This window comes from Podarcis tiliguerta (assembly GCF_965153285.1).
Source record: "Podarcis tiliguerta genome assembly, chromosome: 5".
NCBI classification, from domain to species: Eukaryota; Metazoa; Chordata; class Lepidosauria; order Squamata; family Lacertidae; genus Podarcis; species Podarcis tiliguerta.
This window is the reverse complement of record NC_139538.1, coordinates 73148591-73169783: the sequence shown is the minus strand read 5'-3', so window position 1 is coordinate 73169783 and position 21193 is coordinate 73148591. Positions and strand designations below refer to the sequence as shown.

General features: G+C 43.8%; 1 long non-coding RNA gene across 2 annotated transcripts; it reads right to left on the bottom strand.

Moving 5' to 3' along the window:
* Nucleotides 1–14480: 14480 nt before the first annotated feature.
* On the bottom strand, nt 14481–20953 carry LOC310677964. Of its 2 annotated transcripts, none has more exons than XR_014511536.1 (3): nt 19707–20953; nt 18521–18617; nt 14481–15476 (listed from the first exon to the last, which is right to left on the bottom strand). It is a non-coding gene; the product is annotated as an uncharacterized lncRNA (long non-coding RNA). The 2 variants fall into 2 exon arrangements; XR_014511537.1 differs by lacking the exon at nt 14481–15476 and adding an exon at nt 16123–17280 and having other exon boundaries at nt 17658–18617.
* Between the last annotated feature and the right edge of the window lie 240 nt (nt 20954–21193).

Here is a 21193-nt window from a genome sequence, read left to right as displayed (position 1 = left end):
CAGGATTGCCCTCTCCCCTCAACAACTGCTGAGCAGAGGGGATAATTATAATGATATTGCTTCTGTCCTGATTTCTAATGCTCATTTCACGTTGCAGTACCTACTGGTATGAATGAAATAGAGCATGGCATGGTGGTATACCAGTACTGCAGTGTGAAAGGAACAGAGGCACTAGCCTTATAATCACTCCAACTGGATTCATTGTGGTAGGCAGAGGTTGGTAGGGCAGTGCCCCATTCATCTTAATGGGTCAGCCGCCACTTCTCATTGTCCCATCCCAAGCATCCGATGTACCGAAGGGAATCCCATTACAGACATGCCTGAATTTACTTATTTACAAGTTTCAGGAATCCCAGCACATTTCAAGGTGAGGCTGGTCCACCAGAGGAAGCAACACAGCATGGATGTTGAAAATGTCTTGTGAATTATTCATAGGCTACAAATCAAAAAAGTAGGCTAAGAGTAAGCTGTAAATAAAAAACAAACCAAGACAATAACAATGTTAGGTTAAAGCTGGTTTATAGATTCGTGCTTACCTTGAATTGTCGCAGCCTATGGCAAAACGTAATTGTGATTGTCTACATTGCAATGCTGTCAGTCATGGAGACTCACCAGCACATTTGTGACCAAACCCAAATCCAGTTTGCCGCCAACTCCTCTTGCAGGAGATGGGGTGAAGAAAGCCCCCTGAAGTCTGGGCCTATCACTTCACACAGGGTGCCTAAGATGGAAGAAAGCAGGGCCATTTCCTCTCCTCCATTTACCCTCTATGTGAAGAGGGTACCACAGTTGTACCTCTGAAGTTGAACAGAATCCGTTCCGGAAGTCTGTTCAACTTCCAAAACGTTTGGAAACCAAGGTGTGGCTTCCGATTGGCTGCAGGAAGCTCCTGCAGCCAATCAGAAGCTGCAGAAGCCATGTCGGACATTCAGGTTCCAAAGAACATTCACAAACTGGAACACTCACTTCCAGGTTTGTGACAGTCAGGAGCCAAAACATTCGAGTCGCAAATCGTTTGACTTCCCAGGTACGACTACATCCTCTTTCCAATCAACATTTTGCTTCTGCAGTATTAAATCATTTTTTCATCAAAAGCAGTGCAGGCAAAAAGGAAACTTCAAACTCAGCTACATGGGCAAAGAAAAAGGGCTTTATATGCGTTGTTTGTGCATTCTAACACTGTGGCACCAGACGGCGCTGTGGAGTTCTATTTTTGCTAACTCGATTTCTCATACAACAAAGTTTGCAACGTGGTTAACTGAAACTGTGTCTAGATCCAGCCAAAGCCTCTGGAAGTACTTGCCAATGCTAACCAGCGAAAACAACAAGGGTTAATTAATAGCTGGCCTTGCTGAGATTCAGAGGGCTTCTAGTGATTATGTGGCATGGAGTAGGCAGGTAGAATGGAAGGCAGGCAGTGGTGTTCACATAAGACAGAAAGGGTGCCTCCAGACTGTTGGCATTCAAGTGCCTACTAGGAAATTTAGATCTGTGCTATTAAAGTGGATTAAAACACCCTATTGACCTAGCACAACAAACCCACTTTCAATCCACTGTTAGGAAAGTGACAAGGAAGTACTGTACACTGAAAATGAGGAATTTACCAATGATTAACCATAAAACATATGCACACACTGCAAGCAAATCAGGGTCATGGTCACAAAACCACGCTATAAGCAAATCAAAAGGAATGTGCAATAAACACTGGCAAAAATCCCCATAAGTTGTGTGCACACAAATCAGGATGAACACTCGTCTGGTGGAGATGTTTTACAGTGTTGGCCCTTATGAAAGTGAGGAGGGGAGATGGTCCAGAAAACCCTCTCCTTAAGTACAGTGGGACCTCTGGTTACATACTTAATTCGTTCCAGAGGTCCGTTCTTAACCTGAAACTGTTCTTAACCTGAAGCACCACTTTAGCTAATGCGGCCTCCCGCTGCTGCCGCTCCACTGCTGTTTGATTTCTGTTCTCATCTTGAAGCAAAGTTCTTAACCCGAGATACTATTTCTGGGTTAGCGGAGTCTGTAACCTGAAGCATATGTAACCTGAGGCGCCACTGTTATTCTCTTTGTAATGCAGATTTGAGAAGACGTGTCTGTGAAGAAGATGTGTATTAGCATTGAGTCTTAGAAATCAGTCCTCTGAATTTTCTTTCTTTTCTTTCTTTTTCTTTCTAAAGCTGCACTGCACCTGATTTCTGGAACATCCAGGAGCCCAGCATGTTGGATATCTTATTTAAATAGCAGATAAGAGGAAGACCCCATGATGGATGAAGTACTCCCAGAACTGGCTTCCCTAATAATTCACCAAACCCAAAACACAACAACTCATGATTCTTCGCATGTCACTGAGCAAATGGGGCATAATTCTAAGTTGCTTTCATTAGCACTTTGGGGACTGAACTATCCAAGGTAGCTTAGGAGGGGGGTTGAGGGAAGACACAACTTCAGCTGTGTTTTACAGTAACCCATGTGATGAGCAAAAAAGTCATCCAGCCCTATTTCTGCCAGCAGATGACAGCAAGATTATGTTTAGCAGGCATTTCCCCTCCAACTAGCCAGATTGGATAGAGTTTGAAGGTATCAGGTTTGGCCCAGAGACCTAACCTTTGGGGCTTCTTCTCTGGGCCCCTGCTAGCACACCTGGGCATTTGATGATCTTTTCTTCCAAGTTATCTATACATACCTGTCTGGAGTATAAGGGAGGAAGGACACCAAACAGCAACAAGGGCATTGAATGTTGCTGTAAATTTTAAAATCAGGAATTGGAAGGAGAGGACAAGCTGGAAGAAGGAATGACCCTGTGTGTTGCTCACAGCATTTCACATTAAGCTGGTTAGGCAATGAAGATGCTCATAGGCTACCTGCCCAGCCGAACCCAGATTTCCAGGAACTGCACAACTTGGGGTGGCAACAGTTGTACGGCAGCAGCACAATGAAGCAACTTGGCCTCAGCCCATGCTTCCAAGCCCAAGGCTGCAGTGAAGGAAAAGAAAGTCTAAGCAGCTGGTGTAGCCAGATTACTTTGATACAGCATCCAGGGATGACAGAGAGAGATGAAAGGAGTTGTGTACGGTGCATGAGCCTGAGAGGGAATGAGAATCAGGTGAGGCTCATGGGTATCTGTGAGTGAGAGATTGAGGTGCTGTGCCTGTGTGTAAAAGGGAGAGAATAAAAGAGAGGTAGAAGTGGGGAGAGAAGGTGGCTGTGCATGTGCAGTGAAGAGAATGAGAAGAAATGGAGTACAGTGGTACCTCGGGTTACATACACTTCAGGTTACATACACTTCAGGTTACAGACTCCACTAACCCAGAAATATTGCCTCAGGTTAAGAACTTTGCTTCAGGATAAGAACAGAAATTGGGCTCTGGCGGCACGGCAGCAGCAGGAGGCCCCATTAGCTAAAGTGGTGCTTCAGGTTAAGAACAGTTTCAGGTTAAGTACGGACCTCCAGAACGAATTAAGTACTTAACCCAAGGTACCACTGTACATGGATGTGCACCTGTGAGGAATGTGACAGATGCATGCGTGGCCCAGTATAATATTTGTGTAGACTGGAGGCAAGGGATGTATAGCTGCATACCTGCGGTGACAAGAATGCCTGCTATTGCTTTCCACCAGTTAACAGCGGATTAGACAAATTCATGGAGGATAGAGCTATCAATTGTTTTTCCATGGTGCCTATATAGAGCAGTGGAGTACTGCTTGTTTACTATGCCTTTCCTAACAGAGCAGTAAATATGGGCTGGTTGGCAACTATCTATCTCTACCCTGGTCTGTAAGTATCTATCCCTTAACCATAGGAGAGAGGCTCGGGTTATTCGTCAAACACAAATATGTGAATACTTCTGGTTGTTTTCAACATGCTGCCTAGGTAGCCTAACATTATCTTTTTGCTACTATTTGAACTGATGCTTTCTCGGAATAGCTTTCCTTACACCTACACACACGCACCGACTTTGCCTTTTATCACATTATAAAAGCTATTGGGTCTCTTAATTAGTGTCACTGAAACCATGCAAATTAGCTAAAAGCAGCTTTTCTGTCACCAATGGGCTGAGTCAATACCAGCTATTAGGCCCGACATTTTCTCCAGTTCTCTATTCCTTTGATTAATGCATCTGCTTGGTTTAAAATAAAAACAAAAACAAAAAGCCCCCTTATCCATCGCATAGTGCTCTTCCCTGACAGGAATTGATTTTTTAAAATAAATTTAAAAATTAAGACAATGACAAAGAAAGAAAGGTGTTCTCTGACAACAAAGGGGGAGCTTAATAATAACGCTTCTGAAGGGGCACTTCCTCTACAGTCCTCAGACAGGGGTGCAAGCGAGGAAATCAATGAGCCTAGCCGTTGTTGTTAATCATCACAGCCCTTTCAGAGTACGAAGGGTTTCATAAGCTGCGCATCAGCGTTTGCCTTGAAGCACCCCTGTCCCCATCTCACACTGCCTGGGAGTTAATGATTTGCTCAGGGGCACCCAGTCCTTTGACAGCTGAGCTTGGATTTAGGCCCAGATTCAAGTCAATGTCTCTCTGTCTCTCAGTGATACCCAAACTGTGCGCCGAAGCACAATAGTGCTGAGCTGGAGAGTGACTTGGCAAATTAAGGCACCAAAATGGCTGCATCCTTCCATGGCTAGACCAAATGCAGCATTGACCTCCCCTCTTCCTCCTAGTAGACAGGCAAACACACCATCCAAGTAGGCAAAGACCTCATCCCAAGATGGTATGGATGGTGGTAAGGATACAATAATTAGGGGTGGGCAGATGTGGTAATTTAAGGGGCTCTTTTTTTCCAATCTTCGGTTCAGTTGTCTATGTTTTCACATCAGCTTGCAATTTAAAAAAAAAATAATCCTGAAAATTCATCAGCAATTTTTGAATGTGATTTTGCCTACATTTTCAAAGCAATTTCCCCTGATACATTTTGTACGTTATTTTCACTAATGATTCACTATTTTCAATATCTTGCTCTACAAATCACTGTTAGCATTGACCCAGAGCAGAGCAGAGCCAAAGGTTCCTGATTCAAAGAGCCACAAAAAGAGAGAAATCACACCCAGGGCAGAGAATTCATACAGCATAACTGTCTTGTCATTTGTGCCAAGGATTATGGAGTTTGTTACTTGCAAACCCAAGAGGAGACCAGATTGAGAAACAAGAGGAGGTTGACCCAAACAATACAACTCGGAGCACCTGTTGTGCATGTTTCGACACAGTAATCAAAGCCTTACTTGACCCTCTTTGCAGGAGTTTCTGAGTACAAAATCCAGTGGCGCTGTCTCCAGACAGAAGACCCTCTACGTTCCTGAGAAAATGATAACCTGTATGAAAGATATATGCCAAGGTAAATCTGAGCTTCTCCTAGACATTGCACATCCAAGTATCAGGAGCAAAACAAATTGTACAAAACAGTAACTACACAAAGCCTTGTCCCTGAGAAATGGAGGCAATATGATACATTCAAATGCTGTGGCTTAAAATTTAACCAAAATGCCTAAGGCCTTGTACCTATGCACACATCGCAGGAATTTTAAGACCTGTGGTGGATCTTTCAGGATTCTGTAGGGAGCACTGGTTTCTTGACTTGAATTTAGGCTTCAAATGAAAACCTCAGAAAAAATTCCTTTTCCTCCTCTCAGGCCCAGTTCCTTATCCCGACTTCCCTTAAAAGGTGTGTAATGTGTCTGTGGGCACTCTGTATCTGTTGCAGGTTTGTATAAAGCCAGAACTTTGAAATGCACGGTCTCTTAGCAGTTTCCGTTGCAAGGCAGCCGCTGGAGTGAATCTATGCCATAAGCAACTACTCCCCCCTGGCTGCCTAGGAAGAACTTGCAGGAAGCGGCAGAGAGAAAGAAACCCACATTGGCATTGTAAAGGAGGGGTGGCCAATTGCTGTAGCTTTGCTTGGGGGCCACTCTGTTTTCTAGACAGTAATCTAGGAGCTCAAAGGGCATTTTGCAACATAAGCAGCTCCTTTCAGTAGCAGTCAGGCTCTCTTAATGCAGCTGGTGTCGTCTACCAAGAAGGGATTAGCTGTAAACTCATTTAAAGGCAAACCTAACCAACTTGCGCTTCCCAAAACAATACACAAACCAAATCCTTGGAAATTTGCACGTCTCTGAATTTTACAACCAAGTCATGTGTACAAAAATGCATATACTAGGGTAAGGTGTGCACAGAAAGTGAACATATTACCGAGATGGACTGTATAAGAGAAAATTCCTTTTCAATAATGTTCATATCAGGCAAAATTGCATACAAAAATGTGGATATTTGTACTAAAATGCTGGTGAAGTTATCAAGGGTTGGGATTTTCTGAATGAAATCCCTAAAGTTGCCTTAAATTGAAAACAGAGAGGGGGTTTTTTGTGTGTGTTTGCTGCCATCTATCACTGCTTTTTCTCCCTTTTTCAGCTTCTCAGCTATCTTCTTCCCTCCTCGATGGCTATTTGTTTGCAACTGTTTCTCCTTGGCAGATTGGTATAAAAATAAATCAAGGCTTTGACTAGAAAAAGGGATAAGCTCTTTCTTCATCACCGAGTTTTGCTCCTCTAAAGTACTGAAATATCATACATCCAAATATATTCTTCAGGTAGCATCCATAATACCAAGATATGAATGAAAAGTTTGCATTTTTGTTAAAGTGATATGATCATGAAAACAACATAATAAGGGGGGGGTGTTAATCTGGTGCAATGTCGGGTGGAGAGAATATAGCTTTACAGCTTAGACCTAACTTGATGCCCTCCATACATTTTGCACTACAATTCCCATCAGCCCTAGCGGCATAGCACAGTTTATAAAAAGGAGCTTGCTGTACAAGCATTGGCTCCAGTAGCAGATGGGGTGGTGGCAGTGGTGGACTTGGGTACTATGGCACCCTGTGCAAGGCCAAAATCTGGTGCAAACCCCCACTCCACCCCAGTCCTCATGCTGCCTTTCCAAAGATGTGTGTGATGCCCTGGGACTCGGGCTCGGACTCGGAACCAGAGGAGACTCAGTCTGCACAGGATCCTTTGCCTCAGGCATCATCTGAACCAAGTCAGGGGCCTAATCCTGAAGAGTCCCAGTCTGCACAGGTTCCCCTGCAACAAACACCAGCTGGGCCATGTCAGGGGCCTGAGCCTGCCCTGGCTCCAGATGTGGGGATTACCTTGTTGCCCTCAGCTGGGCAATCACTTACAGCTGTTCCTCTACTGGTTGGGTCAGGGGAGGCTGAGGCAGCCCCTGGGTCTAGTAACCCACTAACACCTCCCGAGCTGCAGAGACTAAGGTCTGAGAGAAGGAGAGACCTCAGTACTCGCAGGAGGAGTGCTCGCCTTCGGGCGAAACAGGGAGGTGATTCGCCGGGGGATCAGGACCGGCCATTACCCTGACAAAGATAAAAGGCTGCCGGGCCCCGCCCCAGGTTGCGAGAGCAACATTGCTGTATGCCAGAGATCCTGTACCTGTCCTTGCCTGGTTTCTTGCCTCGTGTCCTGCCTTGGCCCTGTCGGACTGACTCCTAGCGGAAACTTTGGACTCTGGACTGGTCCTGGACTGCTTTTCACGGGTTACCCCCGGGCCCAGCACAATGGGTAAGGAGGCACTTGGCTTTGAGAAGGAGGTGGGGGGCTCTGTCTGGGTCCTATCGCCCTCTCAGCTCCTTCCCAAAACTGGAAAAATGCGAAGTACGATTTGGGAAGGAGGTGGGAGGCCTTAAGGACTCTGCCAGAGGCTCATACCTCCTTCGCAAAGCCCAGTGACTCGCTTACTGGACTTTGAGATGCTGACCCCCTTGCACAGCCCTAATCTGCCACCTGCATGGTGGGGCTGTGCCCCACACCTGACCTCCCTCCAACTGAGTTACTGCTGCATACTGCGATGAAGTAGGGGTGTTGATGAGTCAACTTGGTTCAAGAGCACCAGCAGGGCCAATGCAGTTCTCCTGCTGACATGTTTACAATGCTTCCTGCCCCAGGCCTGTGCTGGCCACTTTGAGGCTCTGTCTCTACACTGCCCCACCTTCCCGGCCAGTTAATAAAATTTCACCACCATGTTTCCTCCAGAATTAGGGGGTACCACGCCTCTGAATGCCAGTTGCTGGACAATATCAGGAGGAGAGGGCTATTGCTCTCAGGTCCTGTTTGTGGGTTTTCCAAAGGCATCTGGTTCGCCACCATAGGAAACAGGATTCTGTCTTGAATAAGACTGAATCTGATAAGTGCTGGAGATGCAATGAGGTTGAGGGTACGTTCTTTCATATGTGGTGGGCCTGTGAAAGGGTAAAAGAGTATTGGGAAATAATTATAATGAATAGAAAAAAATGTTTAAAGGCACTTTTCCAAAAAAAAACCCAAACCAGAGTCCTTTCTGTTGGGGATAATACAGGTGGAAATTTCCAGGTGTCAAAAAAGATTGTTTATGTATGCCACTACTGCAGCCCATGTTTTGAGAGCTCAAAAATGGAAAACGAGCAAGGTCCCAACCAAAGAAGAATGGCAACTTAAACTGATGGAATATGCACAGCTTGTGGACCTAACATAGAATAAGAGAACAAGAAGAACATACATTTAAAGAAGATTGGAAAATGCTTATTGAGTATACGGGGGGGGGGGGATTGTGTACATTTGAAAATGTTGGCAGCAGTAAGATAAATTCAACAGTGTAAATAAGTTTTGATGGATGTAATAACGGAATACTGAATGGTTTAGTTTATATAAAATATGCAGGGATTTATGCTATGCAAAATGAACCGCGGAAAGAGAAGAAGGGAAGTCATTGATATTTTAAGGTTGTTTAAATGAGGTTTTTAAATTGTAAAACATAAAATCTAATTTTTAAACAAACAGGAGTCTGGGTAGTGTTTTGAACTCATCCAGCAGGCTTTTCTTATGTTCTCCTGTTCCCACACCTTGGATGAACGTGCTCAAATGCCCAGCTTTGTGAGAATTAAATTTATAATCCAAAAAGTGATTCACCAAAGGCTCTTTCCTAGGACTTTTTTTGAATTGCCTAGTGAGAATATTTTATAGTCCTCCTTGCTGTAATCAGCATTTGCTATTTCGAACCAGGTTCTTCCTTTTATTAAGGGGCAAAGGACGTAGGGCATTATCAGCCTTCTAAATATTTACCTGTTTGCTTTGTTAGAGTGCATGAAGGGTTAATCGTCCCCACACCACTGACTCTTACCTGCGGTATCTGCAACGGGAGAGTTTGCTGTGAAATGTCATTTAGTTAAGTAGTCCAGGCACATTTCCTACAAGAACCATAACAATTTTAATGTTCCTGGCAAACAAAGACACAATTACCCTTGCAGTCATTGAAAGTGTTGATGTGCAACAAGGGAGGGGAAATTCAGACCGAGGAAAAAGCATCGAGTTCAGCACTTCTGCTTAAGGAATTATCGTAACACCCAGACAGCCTCAGTGAGCAAACTAATCAATCCGGCAGCTTTCAGGTTTCGTATTTTTAGCTAAAGACTACATTTAACTTCTTTTAAACAAGGCAGCTGCTGTGAGCAAGTACAGGCTGTCAGATAAACCACTTCCTAGGAGAAATTGAAGATGGATGCATACGGAAGAAAGCCATTTTTAAAAAGGAAAATAAATAGAAACATTAACAGAAGTCCTATTGATTCACAGGGCTTACTCCCAGGCAAGTGAGTATAGGGTTGCAACCTAAGTTTCATAGGGTCATCTGAAGTCTCCAATTCCTGTGAATCTACAACAAGGGTTTGGCATGGAGGAGTGGAAATGGTTTGGGGGTCAAATAATATTTTTAAATAAGTAGAATTGAAGAATTAAAAAAAAAAAATCAGTATCAGTGGCATCTTACTCTCCATTGACTCAGAAGAATATACCCAGCAACATGGGAAATCTGTTGGAAGGTGTAGCAGGTTCCTTATGTTCTGCAGCTTTCCAGTAATTCACATACATTGATCTACATTACAATCTGTAATCTTATTTCAGAAATAACAGGATCCCAAATATAAAATGATATTTTTTTAAATGACTACTAAATTCCCTCAAATATACTGTACTAGTGGCAGATGTGGAAGCATTGCTAAACTTATGGATCACAGCAAAAACAAATATTGCAAAATCATGGGGGTGGTAAGGTAAAGGGTAAAGGGACCCCTGACCATTAGATCCAGTCATGCCCGACTCTGGGGTTGCGGCGCTCATCTCACTTTATTGGCTGAGGGAGCCGGCGTACAGCTTCCGGGTCATGTGGCCAGCATGACTAAGCCACTTCTGGCGAACCAGACCAGTGCATGGAAATGACATTTACCTTCCTGCTAGAGCGGTACCTATTTATCTACTTGCACTTTGACATGCTTTCAAACTGCTAGGTTGGCAGGAGCAGGGACCAAGCAATGGGAGCTCAACCCGTTGCGGAGATTCGAACCGTGACCTTCTGATCGGCAAGTCCTAGGCTCTGTGGTTTAACCCACAGTGCCACCTGCGTCCCAGGGGGTGGGGAAGCCCTTAAATCTTACTCTAATGGCTCCATTGACTAGAGCCATTGAGATTCAAGCTTGTTCCTAATCTGCATGGCCCCTCCTCTTCATTGGCATAGCCCAGCCCCTGGGCTTTGCTTCTCCATCATTCTAGAATGTGACAGACTCTTGAGAATAGGCTTTTATATATGTCGATACTGGATACATTTAAAATTATGCACACGCACAATCACACTGGTGGATGTCTGCGGTAGGACCAAAAAAAAATTCCATTTCCATTCCACTCCATCCATTGGACTCTGTTGAAGCTTTGCCATTAATTTCAAAGGCCACAGAGCCAGCCTCCTGATGTGCACATTGCTGGGTTTTTTCTTTGTGATGTTTCTTCAGAGAACAGGAATGTCAGTACAATTAAAACAAGAAGAATGAAAGAAGAATACTAAAGCGTTTTTGCTTGAGGTAGAGCTCAGGCTGGACTGACAAGTAATTACACAGCCTTTGCAAATAAGATATCAAAGGGAGTGGTACATCAATTACTTTGTCTCTTCATATCCCAATTTGAACCCGGTCCTGTTTCTGGAGGACACACAAATACAAATTAAGCTTGGCGGGTCTTTGATCATAGGTGAATGCCTACAGGATCCATTTGGCTGGTTTCTAATTGTTGCAGAGGTGCTTTAAACCACCTCTTAACTATGGAAATGGAATCACACCCAGGACGTAATTGAAAACCCCTTATCATGCCAATATCACTTATGTTTCCGGGGTGGAATGGGGGTTATCGAAGGGCTCCTAAGACACACTGCTGAAGGCCCGGCAGTTATTGAATATTGTAATAGCGGCTTAGACTAATATACTTCATTAGAGATCTACAGTTAAGCTGACAGCACAGGCCTCCAACACAGAACTGCCCTTTACGGAATGTTTCCAAGACAGCACAAAGGACAAGAGAGGAGAGCAAGAAGGCAAGGCCAAGAACCTTATCTGAGCACCAAAGAGACAGACAAGCCGTGGCTAGTGTTTGGCAGTGTGGTTTGCAGAATGTTGTAAACAAAAATTCCCTTTTCCCTTATGGGGTATCCAAGAGCCCATATAGAGTCCTTACATAGGTTCCCTATTGGTAGGAGAGAATAACAGAGGCCAACCAGAGAATATTGAGAAGCAAAGCAGCTAGTAAGCTTGATCTTTATTGATCTGTTGCTACATGAGAAGAGAAGACTCCCTGGAAAAGACCCTGATGTTGGGAAAGATGGAGGGCACAAGGAGAAGGGGATGACAGAGGACGACATGGCTGGACAGTGTTCTCGAAGCTACGAACATGAGTTTGACCAAACCAAACTGCGGGAGGCAGTGGAAGACAGGAGTGCCTGGCGTGCTCTGGTCCATGGGGTCACGAAGAGTTGGACACAACTAAACGACTAAACAACAACAACAAGTCCATTGTGTTCAGTGGAGAGTACTCCCTAGTAAGAGTGAGGCTTGTCACCTAAAGTTGGATCTGAGGCATATAATACAGCAGGGAATGCCTCTTGGCCAAAACACTGACCTTGAAATTATATTAACACAAGTGTTCCTTGCCACTAGTTCCCTGCACAACTGCTAAGCTAGAGCACAATCAAAGAGATTTTCTAGGTAACAAGACAAACCAAAAATATTACAGAACTCTGGGTGGAAATGTTAATACTTGCTTCTTCCACAGTTCAATAAGCGAGACTTACTTCACTCCCCATTTTAGAAGAGGAAGCTTTGTATTATCTGAACATGAGAGAGTTTCCATCCAGTGATGGCTTGAAGATTTTAAGATGGAGAATATCTGGATTCCGGTTTAATACTGTAATTTCACTAAAAGCAGTTCTTGTTTGATGCTAATATTTCTCCACTGCTGCTTCTTTTTCTGAGTGTCCACTGCAGTCTTTAAAAATTATTGCAGAACTTGCAACACGAAGTATTGTCCTGAAATAAATTCTCAACGCTTATTGGAAAAGAAATCTCAAAGACGGCAAGCTTTGCTGATGGATACTGCAAGTAATTGGATGCATAGCATGCCATTGGATTAACGGCTACTGTCTCCACTTGGCAAAGCACTATAGCATGTGTTTAAATTAGTAAGTCCAAATCTCAGCCTGGGAGGTGCTGTAACACAACAAGGGACTTTAGCGGTGGTGGGGAGGCAGGAAAAATCCCATTGAAGCAGCTAGGGGCTGGTGCCTGTAGTAGATACCCCAAATTAGACCCAGTGGAGGTTGGTCCACTAGGGTGAATTGGGAACTGCCCCATCAAGGCCAGACTGCCCTCAGCTAGCTTCCACCAGCCTGCATTCTTACAATGACTGAAGAGAGCGGCACTGCCTCTCAACTTCCTCCATCTTAGTCTCAGTGTGTCCTTTGTAGATTCAGCAGGGAGAAGGAGGAGGACAAAAATAGAATTAGTTTGCTCTGCATCTTGTTGACTCTGGCTTACCGCGCTCCCCACCTACTTCCCTGCCAATCTCAGCAGGTGTTAGCCACCACTGATTACACCTCGCAAGCTTACTTGAATGGAGGAATCCTGCCCTCTTGCAAACTTATGGCTCACGGGAACAGAATCTCTGGAGTTCCTGAGATCTCAAAATATCATGGAGGGAGATGAGAACTGTAACAAGGGGATATGCCTGGAGAAGGCTTTAGTTTTAATAATTTTAGGTCTTTTAGTTTGCTGTGCCTTATTATACAAACGACGTTTTCATTGTACCTCATATTTAAATTGCCTCATCGAAACTAGAACTGAAGCAACTGGTTCCTAGAATCATAGAATTGTGGAGCTGGAAGGGTCTTTGAGGGTCATCTAGTCCAATACCTTGCAATGCAGGAATCTTTTTCCCAGCAATGTGCTCAAACCCACAACCATGAGATTAATAGTCTCATGCTCTATCGACTGAGCTACCCCAGCTTTGTTTGTTTTTCATACCAGCATTTTTTAAAAATGGGTTACAGAACCTTTATTGGCTTGAATGGGAACCAAAGCCTGAATGGTTTGACTAAAGCTTATTTTCCACTGCAAATAAATAAGTTTTTGACTAAAAGTTATCTTCCACTGAAAATGGAGGCTTCTCAGAAGCTCTGTTTCATCCAATGTGTTGACAGCTAGCAATGGAAATTTGTCTGCATGTTGATTCTATTTTAAAACATGTTTCTCTATAATGATGGGCACCTTTTACTATATCCTTGCCAGTAGAATAATTTATGTTAAACTCACAGTATTCATTCCCTAGCAATAAGGGAGCCCCAGATTTGTACCAGAGAATTCATTAAGTCAGTCCAACTGTTTAGTTGAAGTGTGAATTCCCCACAATAATATAGATCTTAATTTTGTACCCATACTCCTGTTCTCATATCAGAATTTGTTAGGTTACAATCCTAACATAGACGGGGGTAGCTCAACCTAACCTACCTCATAGGGCTGCTTTGAGGATAAAATGGAGAGCAGGAGCAGAACCATGTACAGCACTTTGAGGTCCTTAGAGAAAAAGTGGCATATAAATGTAATAGTAAATAGTGGCTGATGGGAGCTGTGTTATGTATAATTGGTTTAATTCACACTGAAATGGAAATTCCTGTGTATTGGTGAAAAGGTTTAACATGGGGAGATTCCACTGAAGCTTTAGAAAAGCAAGAACTCTCTCTGTGCTTTAGGTAGTTGATAATTAACTATTGTTGTTTTCTGCTAGCTAACACGTGAGTGTTTAACCTTAGATCAGGTGATTAAGGTAAAGGGACCCCTGACCATCGGGTCCAGTCGTGACTGACTCTGGGGTTGTGGCGCTCATCTCGAGGGAGCCGGTGTACAGCTTCCGAGTCATGTGGCCAGCATGACTAAGCCGCTTCTGGCAAACCAGAGCAGTGCACAGAAATGCTGTTTACCTTCCCGCAGGAGCGGTACCTATTTATCTACTTGCACTTTGACGCGCTTTCAAACTGCTAGGATGGCAGGAGCAGGGACCGAGCAATGGGAGTTCCATTTGCGGGGATCCGAACCGCTGACCTTCCGATCAGCAAGTCCTAGGCTCTGTGGTTTAACCCACAGCGCCACCCACGTCCCGTGATTAAGGTATTGAATTGCAAATTAGTCATCTTGGAAAGGAGTCTTGTTCTTTCAGACACTATGGAGTAAAGATGGGTAAAAGACTCTCCCAAAGGGAGAGAAAACAGCTCTAGGGAAATGGAATGCAGGCAATGAAGCTTGTGTGTGTGCGAGAGAGAGAGAGTTGTGATTGTCAGCTCTGATTGTACATATATTTTATTTCTAAGAGGATGCTGAGCCTGTGATGGATATGCACAAGATATGGAATTGTTTGAATATATCACTTACCTTTTGGTTATATTTTAAAGAAAGTTCTACATGTAAACTTTGCATAATATTTTCATGGGTCTGGACAATGTTTTTTACTCCATAAGGACTCTATTTTTAGCACCTACTTGCTTCAAGCTGTGCAATATGAATATCTGCAGTCCAAGGCCTATGGAGGGCACCAGGTTGGAGAATCCTGGTGCTAAGCCACTGCTGCTGAGTGTGTGTGTGTGAGTGTTTGATGTGTGGGAACTCTCCTCTCTCCTGATGGAGCTAGAAGACTCTGGCTGCTGTGAATACGCTTATCTTTGCATTGTGTATAATTGTGTATGTTTGTCTGTATGTCTAATGCATCCATAATAACCTCAATTACCTAGGCTGTTAGCGTTATCATTGTGATTTTAGGCCAGCAGCTCAGCTCTCCCCCTGACTTTCAATGATCCAGCAACTGCAATACCGCACCAGAGATTGTAGGAATACACACAGCAGTTACTTACAAAGCATCAAGGCCAGACATTGAGCAAAATGTCTTGGCAGCACATAATCATAGACTACAGCAAAGATGATCCTTTCCCTTTCCCTTTCCTGCATGAATTTATTCACTTCACAGTTTGTTTCTGAGCCACCCGGCTGAATCTTCTTTTCTGACACCTTCATGAAATCTTTACTGATTGTTCTGTTTCCATGGATCTTCGTGTTTGTTTCTGTGCACATGAGATGAAAGGAATATAGAGTCTAGTATATTTCTGGTATCTAGCCTGAAATTGCACCTCTGCTTTTTATTATTATAAAACAATACCATGCATCCATTTCACCTGCCTTCATTTAATCTCATTAGGCAACTAATTCACCATCTGAACTACACACACATTTAAAGCAGAATCTTATCGCTTTAAACTGTCACTCCTTCTCCCAAAATTATCTTGGGAAACGGTAGTTTGTTAAGAATGCTCACAGTTGTCGGGAGACCCTTCCCCACCCCGCTCACAGAGCTATAAATCCCAAGAGCTCCCTGAGAAGAAGGATCGATGGATAAACTACTCTGAAAATTGTAGTTTAGTGAGGCATGGCCAAGGTGGTATTTGAACCTTGCTCAAGCATGTGTCTCACATGCCGGCCCCACGAAGCCTTATGCCATATCTGGTCTATTTGTCACAACAACCCTGTGAGGTGACGTTCCATGACAACATGCTGCTGGAGATGTAATAAGGAAAATGCTTCTTTGAAACATAGGTTGATTCAGTGTCTGATGCTTACAAATATTTGGAGGAAAATACTAAGATGTAGATCAGGCATAGGCAAACTCAGCCCTACAACTCCCATGATCCCTAGCTAACAGGACCAGTGGTCAGGGATGATGGGAACTGTAGTCCCAAAACATCTGGAGGGCTAAGTTTGCCTATGCCTGATGCAGAAATACTGCTTTGGGGGGAAATGTTAAATTGTCAGATGATAATATTATCCAAACCACAGGTGGTTTGACAGCAGGTCAGCATAAATGTACTCTTCAGGCTCTGACTTCAAAGACTGATATTGATTCATTGGAAAGATAACACCCTGCCTCCCTTTGAATGATGGATAGAAAATATGACTACTCTTGCACCAGAGTGAGAAGGGGGGGAGGGAGAGAAACAGCAATATTTTATCTTTTTTAAAAAGCAAAGTTAAGTGTATCTGTAGCATCATACCTAGCACCTAGGTTCCTACAATTCTGAAAATAATCCCTTGGAGTTGTAATATAAAACCAGTGAGTAAGCCTGAGACCTACAGTGTGCCCTTCCTAAATGGTACCCATGTCTGCTAATGAAGATGACATTTTGATCAGATGGAAGAGGACAGGGGGAGGGATTATTTTAAACTCAAGGCGCTGATGCCAGTTTGACCTTGTTCTAAATATGGCCACGTTATGAATAAGTCATCCAGATGACTTGCTTTTTATACTTTGTCCCCAAATGCTAACCCACACAGGAGTATCCTTCGTTTCATGTATCACTTAATCCCACATAATTGCTGCATTGCCACAGTAGATTCAATGGCATCAAAACCAGACTTCTGAAAACAAGGTTATAGGCACATTTGGGAGCTGTTATTAAGGAACAGCACCAAATAAAAGCATACAAACCATAGTAGAAATGGTAGAAAACCCAACTCAGCAGGGCAGCTAGCAAAGAAAGCTGTCAGCTATCAATGGGTAAGGAATTTGTGAGGTGTTAAAGAAGCATTTGTCTTTTTTAAAAAAATAAGGCATTTTCTGTCTGAGTCCAGGAGTATTTGCCCCGGTGCGTGAGTATTCTCATGTGTCAAGATTAAAGGACGTACTGACTTTTCGATGGAGCAGAGGTAGGAAAGAGCAAAAAGTTGTGCAGGAAGGTAGTAAATGGCTGGATTTCCTGGTCCGTGCACTACTTGAGTGTTTTCGCCATCACAGAAGGCACAGAGGACGCATCAGTTAGAAAACTAGACAAGAACTTTATTGTCTTGAACAGCACAGAAAATGTTTGCCTCCACCTAAAGGTAAAGGTAAAGGGACCCCTGACCATTAGGTCCAGTCATGAACGACTCTGGGGTTGCGGCACTCATCTCGCTTTACTGGCCGAAGGAGCCGGCAGACAGCTTCCGGGTCATGTGGCCAGCATGACTAAGCCGCTTCTGGCGAACCAGAGCAGCACACGGAAATGCTGTTTACCTTCCTGCCGGAGCGGTACCTATTTATCTACTTGCACTTTGACACGCTTTCGAACTGCTAGGTTGGCAGGAGCAGGGACTGAGCAACGGGAGCTCACCACGTCACGGGGATTCGAACCACCGACCTTCTGATCGGCAAGTCCTAGGCTCTGTGGTTTAACCCACAGCACCACCTGCATCCTGCTGTATCCCGCCTCCACCTGGATACAGCTAAATCCAGTGCCACCTCATGACTAAACTACATAATTGCACTATTCGCTCCCTCAACAAGCACCTTTTTGTTGTTTTCCAATTCTGTAGTTCACCTCAGTTCTGGCCTCACTCATAAAGGAAATTTGGTACACAACCATTCAATCTGGAAGTTGCCTGAGCATGGAGTACAGAGGCCAAGTCATTTCTCTCCAAAAACAGCCAGAGGATTCCTAGTCACCAAGGCCACCAGAGCCTCCAGCGACAGTGTTGAATCCAGCAGCCCCCCTAAGGCTGCCACACATCTGGGTTTTCCGGGACATTATTCATTCAGGAAAATGGCGTCTGGGCAGATTTTTGCTGAATTGATAAAATGTCCGGGGAAACCTGGATGTCTGGTAAGTTGGGCTATTTTTATTTTTACAATTCTTTAAAAATATAAGACCCAAAATGAATGTTTTTGGGGAGCTCAACAACTTTGCCCCCCCAATCAACAACTCTGTCTGGATTTTCCCTTTTGGCAATATGGCAACCCTAAGCACCCCGAAAGCTGTGGACCTGCTCCTTCCAAGGTAATGTAACATTGTCCAGAACAGGATGTCTTGCCGCCTCCCTGGGCTTTGCTGGATTCAAATGAAACGGCAGGATAAATGTGCTGAAAGAGACTTTTATTCTACTTGGTGCTGATAAGGGCTTAGTGATTTAAGAAGTCCCCAGAAGGCCAACTGCAGAGATTTTGAATTGCTTGTTTGAAAATAATGCGGGGTAAAGCTGTGATTTATAATCTTTCTGAAATTTTGCTCTGTTTTTATTTTATTTTTAAAGACAGAAATTCCATTTTACTCACTATGACAGCCTATTGTTTACAACTTACCCCTCCTTTCCTTTTTCTGACACCGCCGGACGGCGTTCTCGCATTCTGATTTCTTCCACCATGTTTCTCTCTTACGCAGAAAGTAATTACAGCCAGCCTAAAACACAGTGTCACAGTCTTAAAATTTACAGCATTGATATCCTAACATACTTCCCTAATACCTATGGAAGTAGCTTTTTACCCTTCACTTGACAAAACTGCATACATCACACAATGGGTTAGATCCCAGAGGTCCTGTTTTGTGCCAAGCCAATTTTCCTGGGATTTCTTGTGCTTTATGGATCTCATTCTATCTCCCATCCATTGCCTGTGATGATTTGTACATTTCTTATTTTGCCATTTGAATAGGAAGGCTGCATAAAGTCAAATCACTGGAAATTATATATTGTTTTCTCTGGATAATTTCACTCTAATGGGGCTGAGAAAAGTGACATCTGCTCCACACACTGTGGAGTTGCAAAAGGAATCTCCGGCAGTTGTAAGTGGAAAATCCAACTGCTTGATGGGTGCAGATGGGCAAAGTTCCCAGTTTTTCCACACCTCAGATGTGGCAGCAACCTGTTATTCTGGGGCTCAGGGATCGCGGGGGAAGTAGAAGCAGCCTTAAGTAAGGTCACGTCAGGTCACGTTCATATAAGGTCAAATCCCAGTAAGCAGGTTTACATCAGGTCAAGTTTGTGGGATGGGTTTTTAATGAGTAAGAGAGGATATATTAATTGCAATTTATCCCTCCAAGTGCCCACCTGTGTGAGTTGAAAAGAGGTTCAAAATCCCATCCTTGGGAGCAAAATTAAAAGTATAGGAATTAGGCTATAAAACCTTGTTTTGAACAAGTTCAGCTATGGATTAAGCTGGCTCCCCTTTCTTATCCCACTTAACAAAGAATCAGGTAACAATCTGAAAAGTTTAAAAATTACCGTATTTTTTGCTCTATAAGACTCACCTTTTCCCTCCTAAAAAGTAAGGGGAAATGTGTGTGTGTCTTATGGAGTGAATGCAGGCTGCGCAGCTATCCCAGACAGAACAGTAAGAGGGATTGCTGCTTTCACTGCACAGCGATCCCTCTTGCTGTTATGGCTTCTGGGATTCAGAATATTTTTTTTCTTGTTTTCCTCCTCCAAAAACTAGGTGCGTCTTATGGTCTGGTGCGTCTTACAGAGCGAAAAATACAGTAAGTTTGATTTACTTATATTCTTGCACTGGTTCACAGCGATGGCATTAGTCAAAACTATGCAGGCAAAATGCTCATATTTACAGTATGTGCCTAAAGCTGGAACAAGCACAAGGCTCGTCTGCCCTCATGGCTGATCACTGGAAGAAAGAGAGGAACAGGAAGTACTATATGCTCCTTCTTTTCTAGGAAAGGAGGGGAAATGACATCACACAGAGACCACTCTACCAGTTGTATTTCTATGGTCTGAGTACCTGCCTATCAGCAATACAGTTCTCTGGACTTAGCCCTTTCTCATGCTAACTAGCAAGAATATACATTAGTTGGGTTGGACTGCTAATCTCCCACAAAGTCAGATTTAGAAGCACTTTAAGGTGGGTGGCTACCAAAGAGAGGGTCTTTTCAGTGTTGGCACCGTGGTTATGGAATAGCCTCCCTTGTTTGGATTCTTGTTTGGGTTTTTTCTGCAGTGAGCTCTGCTGCTTGTAGCTCTCCCTCTACTGTAGACAACATGGGAATGTGGCTTCAGCTAAGCATTGAAGCATCATAAAGCTACGGCCTGTTATGCTGCTGGCACTGTCTCCCTAGAGTAGGCTTCCTCAAACTCAGCCCTCCAGATGTTTTTGGCCTACAACTCCCATGATCCCTAGCTAGCAGGACCAGTGGTCAGGGATGATGGGAATTGTAGTCTCAAAACATCTGGAGGGCTGAGTTTGGGGATGCCTGCCCTAGAGGAACTATCTGTTCTTTTAAAAGGGTTTATTTTTGGTTCTGCAACTACAGAGAAGCAGGAGATGCTACTGAGGGCTCTGAGTCTGAGGAAGGCAGAAGTTCCATGTCCTCAGGCTTGAAAAGTGTGAGATGCTGAAAGTCTATCCACTGGGTGGAGCAGTGTTGATCTTTTCCTCATCTGGACTTCCCTTGGAGGCAGTGCAAGTTATCAGGTCTGGGAGGCCATGACAAACCCGTTACCAAATCTTTTATTTTTCTAGCATTTGGAGAACACAAATGAAGAACACAAGAGCTAACTGGTATGAGCTGTTTCCAGCTGAGGCTGTTTATACATTATACCATTAAAGCACCTTCAAAGCACATTCTTTTACTCGAGGAATTCTGGGCTCTGTACTTTAGCCCCCACAGAGTTGTAATTCCCAGCAAGCCTTAACAAACTACAATGCCCATAATTCTTTGAGGGAAAGAATTAAATGTATAATGTGCACACAGCCTAACAGTCCCTGGTTGTAAATTAGCTGTGTTTAAACATTTTTTTTGTATACCGTCCCCTTTTGGCCCCTCCCCAAGTTTTATTGTCCTTTTGCAAAACTTGTGGTTCCATCAAACCTCCGGAAACCTCCCTCATGCACAAGAGTGTGTGTCCTTCTGCCTACATATACAAACTACACACATCCTGAACACTGGAGATATTGGTATATTAGGAAACTGCCCCTGTAATGGCTTCCCTTGGAACAGCCTTCTCTTCAAGGTTGCAGAAGGAGCAAAGG